The sequence below is a fragment of the Triticum aestivum genome, chromosome 7D (assembly GCF_018294505.1).
Source record: "Triticum aestivum cultivar Chinese Spring chromosome 7D, IWGSC CS RefSeq v2.1, whole genome shotgun sequence".
Classification (NCBI taxonomy): Eukaryota; Viridiplantae; Streptophyta; class Magnoliopsida; order Poales; family Poaceae; genus Triticum; species Triticum aestivum.
This window is the reverse complement of record NC_057814.1, coordinates 609,561,722-609,575,447: the sequence shown is the minus strand read 5'-3', so window position 1 is coordinate 609,575,447 and position 13,726 is coordinate 609,561,722. Positions and strand designations below refer to the sequence as shown.

The window sequence follows — 13,726 nt, the reverse complement described above, 5'->3', positions numbered from 1 at the left end:
GGCATCCTTAGACAAAAGAGTGGTCTTTCAGGATTGGTCATTGTGTGTCACCACCTCCCACCTATCCTACACATTCGATCAAGGTTGTCACTGCGAAGCTATAGTCAAGGTGCACGGGGTCTTACCGTCTAGCCGTTGGTACTCCGCATCTTCACGGAGAATTCAATTTAGTTGTTAGAAAGACCAGTGCCCGGAAAAGCAAGTCGGAAGGGGATCCGGATGTTCAGTGCTTAAAGAAAAAAGATAGGTGTTAGTTCTGTCTTTAGACTTATACTCTTCCTTCTCTCGTTTACTCAGACAGATGAGACTTTCCTTCTGCTTGGCCGCCTACTGTTCTAGCTCTCCGATGTTCCTTGCCCGTAAACTACTTGGATCTATAATCATTGAAAGAGGTCTCTATATTACAACAATTGAGAGTTGCCTCTTGCTATCACTACCTCGTACCAATCAAGGAGCTCTAAAGCATGCTGAGCTGGCCGGGCGGGATCACTAGCTTCCGGTAATTGTGGCTTTTTGTACTAATCTTGTTTGTTCGGTAGCTCGCATCAGCAGCTTTAAAAGGAATAGAAAACGAGGCTTTTTCCACCACACCAGGGGCGGGCATTACGCTCAAGCAGGGGAAGTCAATTTGACTGCTGAGGGAGCAGGAAAGAGTTTGTTATTCGCTATTGGCTTAGTACGGCCTATACATAATAGGGCCATGACGGTTTTGGCAAGGCCTTGAACTTCATATATCCCTTTTTTACTCAATCCAGAATACCGATAAAGTCAGATTGAATCATTTTGTCCAACGCACTAGAACGCCCTTGTTGACGATTCTTTACTGCGACAGCATCTAGGGTTCCTCGAATAATGCGATATCTCACACCGGGTAAATCCTTAACCCTTCCTCTTTCAGGCCCAGCCCACCAGGGATTTCCAAATCGTTAGCGGCGGGTCTTTCTTCTTCTGGGCGAGCTGCGGAGCTACTTTTTCTTTCTTTCATTCCATCTGTCTCTGTATGCTTGGGTGAATGCCTATCGTTGACCTACCCAAAGTCTTCTTTTGGTTCCTAGAACCATGCAGGAAAATAACCGTCAACATGCGGGTACGGGCCGGAAAGCCTGCCTGACCAGACCCCGCATCCCGCCCCGGCCCGCAAAAATTTTTAGGGGGCGCGGCAAATTCCCGACCCTAACCCGGGAAAACGCGGGTTTCCCCCTCGCGGCTGCGGTGCCCTGCATCACAGAGAAGCAGTTGGCGGGAGGGACATTTCAGCCCGCGCTCTTTTCCCCCTCCTTCCGCCGCCGCCCGCCCGCCGCCGGCGATTCCGGCCATATCTGCGGGCGGAACCGCTCCGCGGGGCCGCCCCACCCCTCCCGCGCCGAGCCGCTGCACCGCCCCTCCGGATCCGGCGAGAAGAGCCGCCCCCCAATCGCCGCCGCCGCTGGGATCGACCACCGACGAGCGCACCACCCTCGTCGCCGCCCGGGATCACTCGCCACCGGTTAGTCCCTTTTTTGTGATTTTTGCGAGCTGTGTAGTAGATTGACGCGCCGGTGTGCGTGTAGATGGAGTTGACCCCGTGCGAGAATTTCTTGCTATCTGATTCGTCCGATTCGGACGACTCGGGTGTGGAGACCATGCTTGCGACCTTTCGGCAGCAAACATTGGTCATGGCGCTTGCCGTGAAGGAGCATGAAGACGAGTACCGGAAGAGGAGGCGAGGATCTATTGTCGGGCGTCTGCGCATTCCGCGGAATCGCCATCTTGGAAACGAGATGTTGATGCAAGATTATTTTTCGGAGAATCCTACATATCCTGCACACCTCTTCCGCACAAGGTACCGAATGCGCCGATCCCTTTTTGTGAAAATTGTTGAAGCTTGCGAGGCAAATTGCCGGCATTTCACTCAAAGAAGGAATGCCGCGGGCTTAAAGGGATTTAGTGCATATCAAAAAATCTCCGCAGCTATGCGGGTGATTGCATATGGCGTTCCGGCTGACTATGCCGATGAGTATCTTTGCATTGGTGAAGATAGCACAATTGAGTCTGTGCGTAGATTTGTGAAAGTGATCGTCCGTGTCTTTGGTCCCGAGTATCTTCGGGCACCAAATGAAGATGACACAAAGAAATTGATGGCAGCTAATGAGAGGAGAGGTTGGCCTGGGATGCTAGGTACCATTGATTGTATGCATTGGAATTGGAAAAATTGCCCCAAGGCTTGGCAAGGAATGTATTGTGGCAAGTCTCGTGATGCAACAATTGTGCTAGAGGCCGTAGCATCCGAGGATTTATGGATTTGGCATTGCTTTTTTGGTATGCCCGGCACACTCAATGATATCAATGTGTTGCAACGCTCTCATTTGTTTGCTAGGCTTGCTAGTGGTGATGCTCCTGCTTGCAACTACACTATCAATGGGCATGAATACACAAAGGGGTACTATCTTGCAGATGGTATATATCCTCCTTGGTGCACATTTGTCAAGAGCATCAAAGAACCCAAAACAAAAAAACAATGTGAATTTGCAAAGGTGCAAGAGGCAGCCCGAAAAGACATTGAAAGAGCATTCGGTGTTTTGCAATCTAGGTTTGCCATTGTCCGTGGTCCTGCTCGTTTTTGGGATAAGAAAACCCTGAAAAACATCATGACTTGTTGTGTTATCCTGCACAATATGATTCTTAAAGATGAGAGAGGAATGAACTTAGAATTCTTTTACGACAATGTGGGTAGCCGTGTCAAACCAGCTAGAGACCCAAACCGCATTAGTCGATGTTCATCAGAGACGTGGCCGCCGCTGTGAGGCCGCTGGAGCTCCCCTCGCTGCCCCTTTCTTTCCCTTCCATCTTGATCTCTCTCTCAAACAGGAGCCATCTGACATGCCCACCGCCATGGATGGCCTCGACCTCGCCGCGCTGCCCCGTCATCGCCGCACTGCCCCAGCCCTTTGCCGCGCCTGTATCTGGCGATTTTTGGTTGGGAACTCGCGCGCGCCGTGCTGGAGCCCCATGGCCGTGCCCGCCAGGAGGACCTGGCCGCCCGCGCCGTCGTGGAGCGCCAGCCACGCCCGTGCTAGCGGCGCAAGCCAGGAAACCTTGGCTGCACGCAACGTCATGGAGGGCCATGACCATGCCCATGCTCGCCGCGAGCGCCATAGCCGCGCCCGCCGGGAGGCCTTGGACGCGCGCACTGTCGTAGAGCGCCATGGCCACGCCCGTTCTCGCCGCGCCAGCCAGAAGGCCCTGGCGGCGCACGTGCTCAGGCAAGCAGCAAGTGGCGGCGGAAGCAAGAACGCACAGGGGGAGGTCTCTTCGACTCGGCGCTGATGCTAGGCAGCGTCTGAGCGGCCGAGCGGTTCCTCGCCGGATCCGGGCGGCCGCTGGTGCCCGATGCTGCATCCGCCTTCATGGAGGTAGAATGAGGTATAGCAGGGCGGCTCAGCGCGGATGGTAGGTGGCTGTGGCGGTGGGGCGGCTCGCCGGTGGTGGGGTGGCTCGCCGGGGTTGGGCTCCGGCGGCGGCGCGGGATGGTCGGGTCTTTTTCTTTTTTGACAGGAAGAAAGGGGAAGAAGAGATGCATCCGTCAGGTGGGGCCTTGGGCCAGCTCAGCGAATTATCCACATAGGCAGGCCACATCAGTCCGACAAGTGGGGCCAACTTGTCGGTTTCTCTGTTTTCGTGGGCAAATCAAACAATCAGTGCTCCGCATTACACATTAGGCGCATTTTTGGTGGTTTTTTGTGCCTTGGCTTGAATGTGGTACCAAGTTGTTACCCTAGCCTAAATGTGGTGGTTTTGGGTAAATAACTCAACACGGAGCTCTCCTGCAATGGAAGGCGCTAGCGTGCTTGAGAGGGAGGGCGTGACTGACGGCGAGGACATGTCCCTCTTTTACACGAGTGCTTCACTCTGGTCTCTGAACCCTGAAGCAACGCTGCAGTAGCCATGTCGGTCTGGACAGTGCAAATAAGACTATTTCCTACAATTTGAGTATCTTTTTTAGGGGACTCCGGTGTGAACCCTGAAGTCTTTTGGGTCTTCTTTCTCTCATCATCAGTCTTTCTAAATTCCCTCATACTATAAGAACATTTTACATGTTGTTTTAGATAATGAACACAAGCGCTATGGAGGTCAAGATTATAATCTTTGTTTTGGTTGGGGTGTGCCGGTTCCAAGCAATAGTGCAACACTTGACCGGCACATGAAAACCATCCATGTAGCGAGCTACACAGATAAATTCTCCCCACAAAAAAAATAACTTAATATCTCATGAACCCGTAGATACACGTATCAGATATTAAACTGATAAGAACAGATACTACACTTGATTTTAGCCAAGAGGCCGAGAAAGGCATGGTTTGGACGGTGACCCTGCGTCTGATTATATTGCTTTACGAACCGCCTCTGCTCAGTTGCAAAGGCGATGTGGGATTATTCAAATAAGTCGATGATGCGTGTTCCCGCAAGAAAAACAAAAGGCCTCGCGTACTGCTCGTCCAACCAGCGACGCGGGCCGGTCAGGTGAACCTGGCTGTCCCCATCTGTGGTCGGGAGCCCAAGGAGGACGTGATGGCCCACATGACCCATGGCCCAAATTCTCCACAGAGAATGGATGACCATAATTAGAGTTTCTCAAATACCCTAAAAAAATTAGAGTTTCTCAAAAAAAAAGGTGGCCTTAATTAGAGTATAAGATTGCCGGTCTGTTTCTCCTTCTACACTCACGAGCTTTATTTTGTGCTAAAAACTCAGGAGCTTTATTCTTCTCTAGATGTAGACTAAAAGCGTTAAAAAAATATAGACTCAAAAAATTCTTCTCATGCTTTCATTTTTCTGTATTGATTACAAGGTGATGATCTAAGCCTCATGGATGCGACTAGTCGTGACAGGAAGAGGTTATTCATGCACTTCTTTATTTATGATCCGGGCATGATGGAAGATGGTTATGGTCCGACACGCAATAAAAGGTGGGCTTAGATGCATATATATATTTCGTCGATGCCATTCGCAACGGCTCCCGTGGGTGTCGTATTTCTTTCTTGCAGACGTTGCTCTGGTGTGTCGTCACTTGGCTCTTCCTGACTTGGTTGGTTGTCTTCAAGCGAAAGCATAGATTCGGATTCAGATCGGCGATGATGGTGTCCTTGACGTTGTTCCTCTGTTGAGCATTATTTTGGAGACACGACATGGAGGTTTTATGTTGCGCTCTTTTACATGAGTCGTTTACTACTAATCCCTAGCCTTATTGGGAGACCTGCTGCCCAGTAGATCATGAGCGGAAATTAGCACAAGCTTGGTACCGACACTGGTAAAGGGCTTAGAACGGTGCCTTCAAATGGTGAAAATGATACAAAGATTTCGATGTTGACATGTCCGGGAATGCCCCATGTATGAAACTTCCCACGGAGCACCTAGAAGAGTGCAAGGAGTATTGCGTCAACACCTCCATGAGGTGAACAATGCCCACGGGCATCATCATCGTCGGCATTGCCCATGGTGGAACTCAGTTTCACCCAGGCTACAAAATAAGCTTCTATCAATCTAGAGGAGTAATCGACCCAAACCAATGAACCATCTCACACTTCCACCAGCAAGCCCCGCATGTTTCGGAGCATTGCCATTTAACTATATTCGATTAATGCTATAGCGCCGCCATGCACCACGCACCGCCACGCTACTCTAGATCAAGGACCGAAATCACAAACAAATATTGTGTGCACTCTCTATTCCCACCACGCCACCAAAATCGACACAACAACTACCGCACGGAGAAACCACCATCGGCCCGCTTCCTTACACAACAGCCCATTCGTCGCCATGGCACGCAACACCTACACAAAAGAGTTTCCGCACCTTCAAGATACGCCCGCCTCACGAAACCAACTCGTTATCGTCGAGCACGCGAACAATGTGTCGCCGCCCCCGAAATGTGCTTATGAAGAGATTCCCATCGCCGCGGTTCATAGTTGAGGACTTTGTGGGCCGGCATCCTCCGGCAACAAAAAGGGAATGCGGAGGACAGTACGGCGGGGGAGGGGACGATGGTGGCATCTAGAGTTTCACCTCTCGAGCCACCCATGGGAGCGACGCGGGTCCTAGGCTAGGCAGAAAAAAAATGATGAATTCCTTTCCTAAATACTACAAGATTATCTCGTCGCCCTAGAAAAAACTTAGAGGTTCCAACGCATCTTTTCTGTAGGGTAGAAAAAATTTCTTGTCAGAGTTGCGAAAGGTAAGCCTAAGTATTTTTCGGAAATAAGCAAAGAACATTTCTTCTTATCATGGAGATTAATTACCAACAAGCTCCTCATGCTTTCGTCTCCTCGTAGTAGATAGCCAACGACATCATGCTTCGTTTCATGGGGCTGCTAGTGATGTGGGAATCGTACTTGTGTCCCGAAGTATATTCTTCTTCTCATCATGGACAAAGTGAGATTCAATTGGGATCTGTCGCCAGCTTTGTAGGTTCACGTGCTAAACGGCTGCTCTTTCGAAGCATGGTACCATCGGGAAGATCCAAACAAAAGCCCGAGTAAAACTAGTGCCAAGTAGTGGCAGATAAATCCAATCATCATCTTATACATATGCCCAGTCAAATATCGATGCACATGCACGCTGGATCGGACCGAAGGAAATTCGGAGCAAGCCCAGGCCCCAGGGTGGACGGGACGACGAGCGGACCTGGCCAGACTCTCAGATAGTACAGGCGAGGTTGCGGTTGCGGCTGGATGCAGCAAAGCAAGCCGGATTCGAGCGCCTCGCTCCACACTAGGCTGCGGCGGCTCTTGCGCAGATGTGCGATGGATATGAGGCGAGGAAACGAGGCGAAACGGGGTTGTGTGAATGCGACTGAGGACAGGAGAGGTCTCTCGTCTGCACTTCACTCCGGTCTGAACTCTGAACCCTGAATGTAAACGAAGCTGACTGTACTGCTGCAGCCGTTGTACTACAGTGTAACAGAATCTCCCTATCTAGTCTTCAGCTAATGAGCTGGTCCTTTAACAGGGGGTTGGTTAGCCACGATAGAGTTGCACGTTCGTGCTTCGTGCTGATCAATACAGAACAATTTTCGTGTGGCATCCTATCTTCTGTCTCTTATTTTCGTGTGCTTGGGCCTATCTCTGCTCTATCTGAACGGCCGCTCCATTTGCCTGAACCATTTCTTTTTCAACCATGCCGGTCGACTGCCGCGCAAATGAGACCATGGCACATACTTTGTTCTTTTTTTTGGTATTTTCTTTTATGAAACGATGAACTGAGAGCCTGAGACTCGGTTAAATCTGACGGGCTCCCGTGCCAAAACTCCTGTTCTTGGTAAGCATGGAGCGACCCAATCCCTTATGGCACGTGGAAGGAAAATGCAGCCTAAGATCCAAACAAAGCTTGAATAAAACTTGTACTTAAAAAGTAGCAGAAAAACCCACCATCTTACATTCTCAGTCGAAGATCGATGCACGCTGGGTGGAAACGAAGAAAATCGGAGCAAGTCCAGCTAGCGTGGGTGGACGGGACGCCGAGCCGACATGCGGGCGTGACGGTGCGGAAACGGAACGGAAGTGTTGTAATAAAAAAATGGTGAGCTGAAGAACTAGCTCCATTATCTATGCGTGCAGGTACGGGTACCGGCGGAGGTTGCGGCCCGGGTGGAGTAAAGTCTATTTTAAACCTTGTATTTGTAGACGTTGTCGGAATTAAACCTTAAACTTCAAATCCCTGAATTTGGCACCCTGTATTCAACGATCCCATCCAATTTCGACCCTAGGCCTATTTGTCGCACCGGAAAAGTGACAATCCCGACCGGGATACCTAGCTTATCTCACTGGCTATTCGGACCCACACGTCATATTCGTCTTCTTCCCCTTTTCTCTCACCAGACAACAGATTCATCTAAAAATCTTCCTACATCAGGAATAACGTGTGTTGTGTACACGCGTGCTCGGGTCTGGCGCGGGCGTGGTAGCTGGAGAGGTGGCTCAGCGGGAGCCGGTGTGCGGCTGTGGCCTGAGAGGAGCGCTGATGAAGAGAGGAAAAGAGCGCCGATGAGGTGCGGCTGTTGCCGGAGAGGAATGTCGGGGGCGTGCTTCCCGCCCTACGCCCCCGCGGCAGCTTGACGTCGAGGTGTACGTCTCAGCCTTTATGGTCAGCACAACGACGGGCAGCGGAGGGCGCGCGCGTGTGCTTGGGTTGGCCGCGAGCGCCGATGTTGGCGCAAGACACGCTCGGACTAGACGCTCGCCGCCGCCTTTGCATAGTGCCTAACTAGTGAGTAGTGCCTAAGCAGCTGGATGGATTTCCTAGCTACGAAACACAGGCACACGTATGTAGCTAGCGAAACACAGGCACACGTATGTAGCTAGCTTTGCACTAGCCAACTGCACATATACGCCTGGTGTAGATCGATTGATCGCATTGGAGAACACACGACACGGGCAACACTGCTGCTACTTATCTGTCCCCTGTAGTTGATGAAGACTGGTGCGGTGCGGTGCGGTGCAGGGTCCTGTCTCGCCGCCGAGGCTGTAGCACGGCTGATGCAAGCGGGCGCGGGCGAAGAGACCAGCTACAGCCGCATCCTCTTAGGACCAGCGTGGCCTATTTTCCCCTCTTAATGGAGTTATTTATCGGGCTGAGCCGTTGAGGGAAGAAGATAGGTATAACATGTGGGCCAAAATAGTCAGTGAGGGTAGTATGGGTGCCAACCGGGATCGCCTTTTTCATGGTGCGTCAAACAACATCAAACAGATTCTGGGTTGAGATTGACCGGGATCATTGAATACAGGGTACCGATTTCAGGGATTCGGGGTTTAGGGTTTGATTACGACCACCTCTACGAATTCAAGGTTTAAAACAGACTTCGCTCCGGCCGGGTGCAGCAAAGCAAGCGAGCTGGACTGGACTGATCGGGCGTCTCGCTCCGAACATATGACATGCCCCTCTACTGTATGAGTACTTCTGGTCTCTGAACCCTGAAGCAACGCTGCAGTAGCCATGTCGGTCCGGACTGTGCAAATGAGACCGTGGCCTATAATTCGTTTATTATCTTCTCAAGAAACTCGGGTGTGAACCCTGAAGCTTTTGGGTATTCCTCCTCCCATTATAATCTTCTTAAAAATTCTGCCACTTATACTTTTACTTTATGATATTCTAATCAGATTGAATGGCAAAGATTTCTTACATCTGTGTGACAAATGAACACAAGCGCTGTAGATACGGATTTGGACCGAAACCGAGGTCAATATTTATGATCTGTACTTCGTTTTATTTTGTTTTGGTTGCGGTGCGCCTGTTCCAAGCAATAGTGCAACGCTTGGCCGACACATGAGAATCGATCATGCAGCGAGCTACATAGACAAATTCTCCTCCACAAAAAAATAACTTAATATCTCATGGACCCGTAGATCCACGTATCCGATATTAAACTGATAGAAACAGACACTACATTTGATCTTAGCCAAAAGGCCCAGAAAGGTATGCTTTGAACGGTAAACCTATGTCCGATTTTATTGCTTTACCAACGGAGCTGGGTTCCAAAAGCGATGTGGGATTATTCGAATAAGTGGAAGTGACGTATTCTCGCAACAAAACCAGAAGACCGAATCAGCTCGTCGTGCAACCAGCAGCTACGCGGGACCTGAGTGATTTGGGGTGTGGAGCCCAAGCAGGACGTGACGGCCCACATGACCCATGGCCCATGTTGTCATCACATAGGTGACCTTAATTAGATTACCGATCTTATAAAAAAAGAAAAAGATTTTTATTGAACCGTGCATAACCCCTTTCCATTACTTATCATAACAGAAATACATAAGTTTCAGCAGAGTTCAAAAGGAAACTAGAAAGGAGATAGCGAGTTCAACACATTTTTGGGAAGCCCACTGTGAGCACTTGTCATCGAGCAGCTCACCGTGGGGCAAAAACCCAAAGACACCAAAGAACTAACCAACCACACAGCGGACAGTTTGATCTATCACGCTCAGATAAACCCAAGAGCTCACAAAAGAGCAGAAACACAAGCTCTCGCAGGAGCAATTAGCAGGTACTGATATAAGCTTAGATAACTCGACCATCAGTCCTCAAAGAAAAAAAAGGATTACCGATTTGTTTTACAAAAAAGAAAAAGTATTACCGATATGTACAAAATCCCCTAAAAATTCTGTTTTTTTTTAACTACATCTCCTTTTTAGACTCACGAGCTTTATTTTGTGCTAAAAAGAAGTCACGGGCTTTATTCTTCTCAAGATGTAGACTTTTTTTTTGTGGGATTCTCGAGATTGTAGACCAAAAGCACTAAAAGAAATATATGGACAAAAAAAATCTTCACATGCTTATTTTTTCCCGTATCATTATGATCAGGGCATGATGGAAGGTGATTATGGTCCCACAAGCAAAAAAAAGATGATTATGGTCCAGACGCATATGAACTAACCCATCCAATTTTTTTTAAAATAGAGAGAGGGTATAAGATGACGTCACTTTCAAGCAGGCCCGAGACCTCAACCGATCAGGTTTCCTCCTCCTCTCGTCGGCACCGCCGCCGATCCGCCCCATCTCTGATGGCCTTTGGGCCGTGGAGGTGGGAAGGACCTCGGCCTCCGATCGGTGGGAGCTAGACGCCGCTCTTGTTCTTGATAGGTTCAATGTCATGGTTAGAGGTCGTGTGTCGGCGACGATGTCCCTCGATAGGAATAATGTCTCCCACATTTGAATCACGTCCCAATGGCGTGTCTAGCATCGTCAGAGGGCATGTAGAGGTGTGTCTCCGCCAGATCTCATGGGATTTGGTCGCTGCTCCTATTCGGTGGATTTGTTTGTATGCAGTTTTCGTTCATCTTCATTTGGGACTTTACAAGTTTATCCTTCTAATCTACGACTTTCTTCATCATCGATGGTTGTTGCTCTGGTGTGTTGGTCCTATGGGGTATTAGCACGACGGCTTTTTGATTATTTACTACAACAAAGTTTGCCTGGCTCCAAAGAGGGAGGGACAATAACGGCGAAGTGTCATCAGTCTGCTTCAGTGTTTGTAGTTGTCACTAGGTGGTCCGCATATCTGATTGTAATTTTTTTATAACTAATGTTCTCTGCACTACCATGATTGATTATGAATAGATCGAAAGTTTCTCCCAAAAAATAGATGACTCAAATTTTCAGAGTTTTTTCTAGGGCTTCAACTTTATTTTAAAGAATTTGCAAGCATGGCAGGTAGTTATCTTATATGAGAAAATCTAACAGTCAAAATCGTCTAAGCAACAACAAAAAGTGCAAAATTAAAATTAGAATATAGGAGAAAAGAAAAATAACTTTTATGCAAGACATTTTTCCCTTGTCAGTGAATAAAGTCATATATTACAACAACACCATTATTTTCTAAGGTCAAACGAATTAAGAATTTTAGTATTACCCTAAAGGAGAGAAAAAAATCTAAGAAAGAAAATTTAAAATAAATGATTATGAAAACTTGCCCATAGATTTCGTAGAACTTGCACTATTCCATAATATCTAAAAATGAAACTATAGTAGTGCAATTTTAAAATGACATTACAATCTCTTTTTTTGCGGGAAAAAATGACATTACAATCTGCACACATATTGCATGAAACTACATGTATATGACCATGCTATATTGGGTGTTTCAGATAGCATGACAACAGCAATCGAAACTAATCGTCTCTCCGCATGCCATACATGAACTCAATCTCACATTATTGGTGTCGTATCTTCCATCTCTCTCTCGCATGCGCACGTGCAGACGTTCGTACGTACGTGCCACGCTCGGGCGTACACACAAAAGAACATGCACGAATGCACGCACACGCACGCGCAAACAAGAACATGCACGAAGCCTGAACACAAGAACAATAAATTGGCTGAACTTGAGAAATGAATACCTAATACCCCCCGCGCGCGCGCACACACAATAATAGAAAATCAACTGAAAAAAAGAAGGAATCAAAACTAAAAAACAAAGACAAATACAAAACTAAAAAGCAAAGACAAAAACAAAAAAAATTGTGACAAGAATGAAATAAGAAACATAAAACAAATGATGGCACAAAAAACTGTAACAATTGGTACAAAATTTGTATTGTTTTATAATATAAAAAATAAGTATATAGCAGTGCAATTTTCACGCAACAGAATGATTGTCACATTGATTGCATATAACTTGAGTATGTAATGGCGATATTATACTTAGTGCTTACGTTACAATTAATTATCTCGACACGCCCAAAATAAAAGGCATCTTGATAATACTGTCGCTCCTCCCCGCAAGCACGCACGAACAGATGTACTTCCTCCGTTCCTAAATATTTGTCTTTCTAGGCATTTCAAATGGACTACTATATACGTATGTATGTAGACATATTTTAGAGTGTAGATTCACTCATTTTGCTCCGTATGTAGTCACTTGTTGAAATATCTAGAAAGACAAATATTTAGGAACAGATAGAGTACACACGAATGCATGCCCATGCATAGACATGCACACGGACACACACACACATGCAGTGGCAGAGCCACCAAAAAACATTGGGCTGGCAAGAGAGCAGAAACATTGGACATGCACATGGGCACACACACTTACGGATTTAAAAAACAAAGTTCATCAATTCTAGAAACATCCATCAAATTTGAAAAAACATTCACCAAAATTTGGAAAAAAGATTTTTGAAAAAAGGTTTATCAATTTTGCAAAAAGTTCAACGCTTTTGAAAAAAAAAATCATCTAAATTTAAAAGTTCATTGATTTTGAGAAAAAAATCATCGAAATTCAAAACAATCATGGATTTTGAAAAAAGTTCACCGATTTGGGAAAAAGGTTCACGTATTTGTGAACAATTCATCAGTCCAGGAAGAACAAAAACAAAAAAGAAAATAGAAAAAAGAAAAAAAAGATAAAGAACAAATAAAAGAAAGAAAAGTTAAAGGTTAGCACATCCGTGTTGGTTGGCCAGGTGGTTCAACACTTACACCAGCTTACCTTTGATGAGGGAGGTTGCTGGTTCAATTCTACTAGAACGTGCTTTTTTGCATTTTAAATCACAGAAAAAAAATGTTACATGGGCCGGCGCAAGTGCCCGTTTTAAAAAACACTAGTAACCGCCGGTGCATGCAGGCGCCCACGCAAATGAGCACACAAAAAATCCACATGCACAACACACAAGGAAATATATATGACCCGCTCTGGCAAGTGCAGTATTCACTGAGCGGTAAAAATTGGTACCTGACGGATAGCAAAACCAAAAAAAAAAACTAAAAAGAATGCGGACCATACTAATCAGATATGTGACACGGCGCTCTTGTGCAGCGGTAGGAACTAGGGCTTGAGAGGAGGGCGTGACTGCGAGGAGACTTGCAGTTGCCATGTCGTTCTGACCGTGCAAATGAGACTATAGCCTATAATTCGTCTTATTTTTCAGGTAACTTGGGTGTGAACACTTAAGCTTTTGGGTATTCAGGTCTAAACCCTCAAGCTTTGGGTGTTGCTTGCTTCTATGTTTAGGAATTCTGAGACCTTTACAGCTCCTTTGATTTATAGAGAAAAACGAAGGAATAGAAAGAAAAATTAGATTGCTATGACCTGCTCACTTGAATCATATAGAATTGAAAAAGATAGGAACTAACACAAGTGGGTGTTCGATGACAGCATAGAAAAATCGTAGGACTCTTTCAAAGGGACCTCATGGAAAATTTCCTATGAAATACACTAGGGAAAGTTCTAAATTAGAATAATTCATAAGAGCTG

The 13,726-nt window shown here is 46.9% G+C and overlaps 2 non-coding genes across 2 annotated transcripts; both read right to left on the bottom strand.

Annotated features, from left to right (window-relative positions):
* Positions 1 to 4,134: 4,134 nt before the first annotated feature.
* Positions 4,135 to 4,334, bottom strand: LOC123171634 (U2 spliceosomal RNA). Its single transcript, XR_006485334.1, has one exon. It is a non-coding gene; the product is annotated as a U2 spliceosomal RNA (small nuclear RNA).
* A 4,917-nt stretch (positions 4,335 to 9,251) lies between these two features.
* Positions 9,252 to 9,451, bottom strand: LOC123171636 (U2 spliceosomal RNA). Its single transcript, XR_006485336.1, has one exon. It is a non-coding gene; the product is annotated as a U2 spliceosomal RNA (small nuclear RNA).
* Positions 9,452 to 13,726: the final 4,275 nt, after the last annotated feature.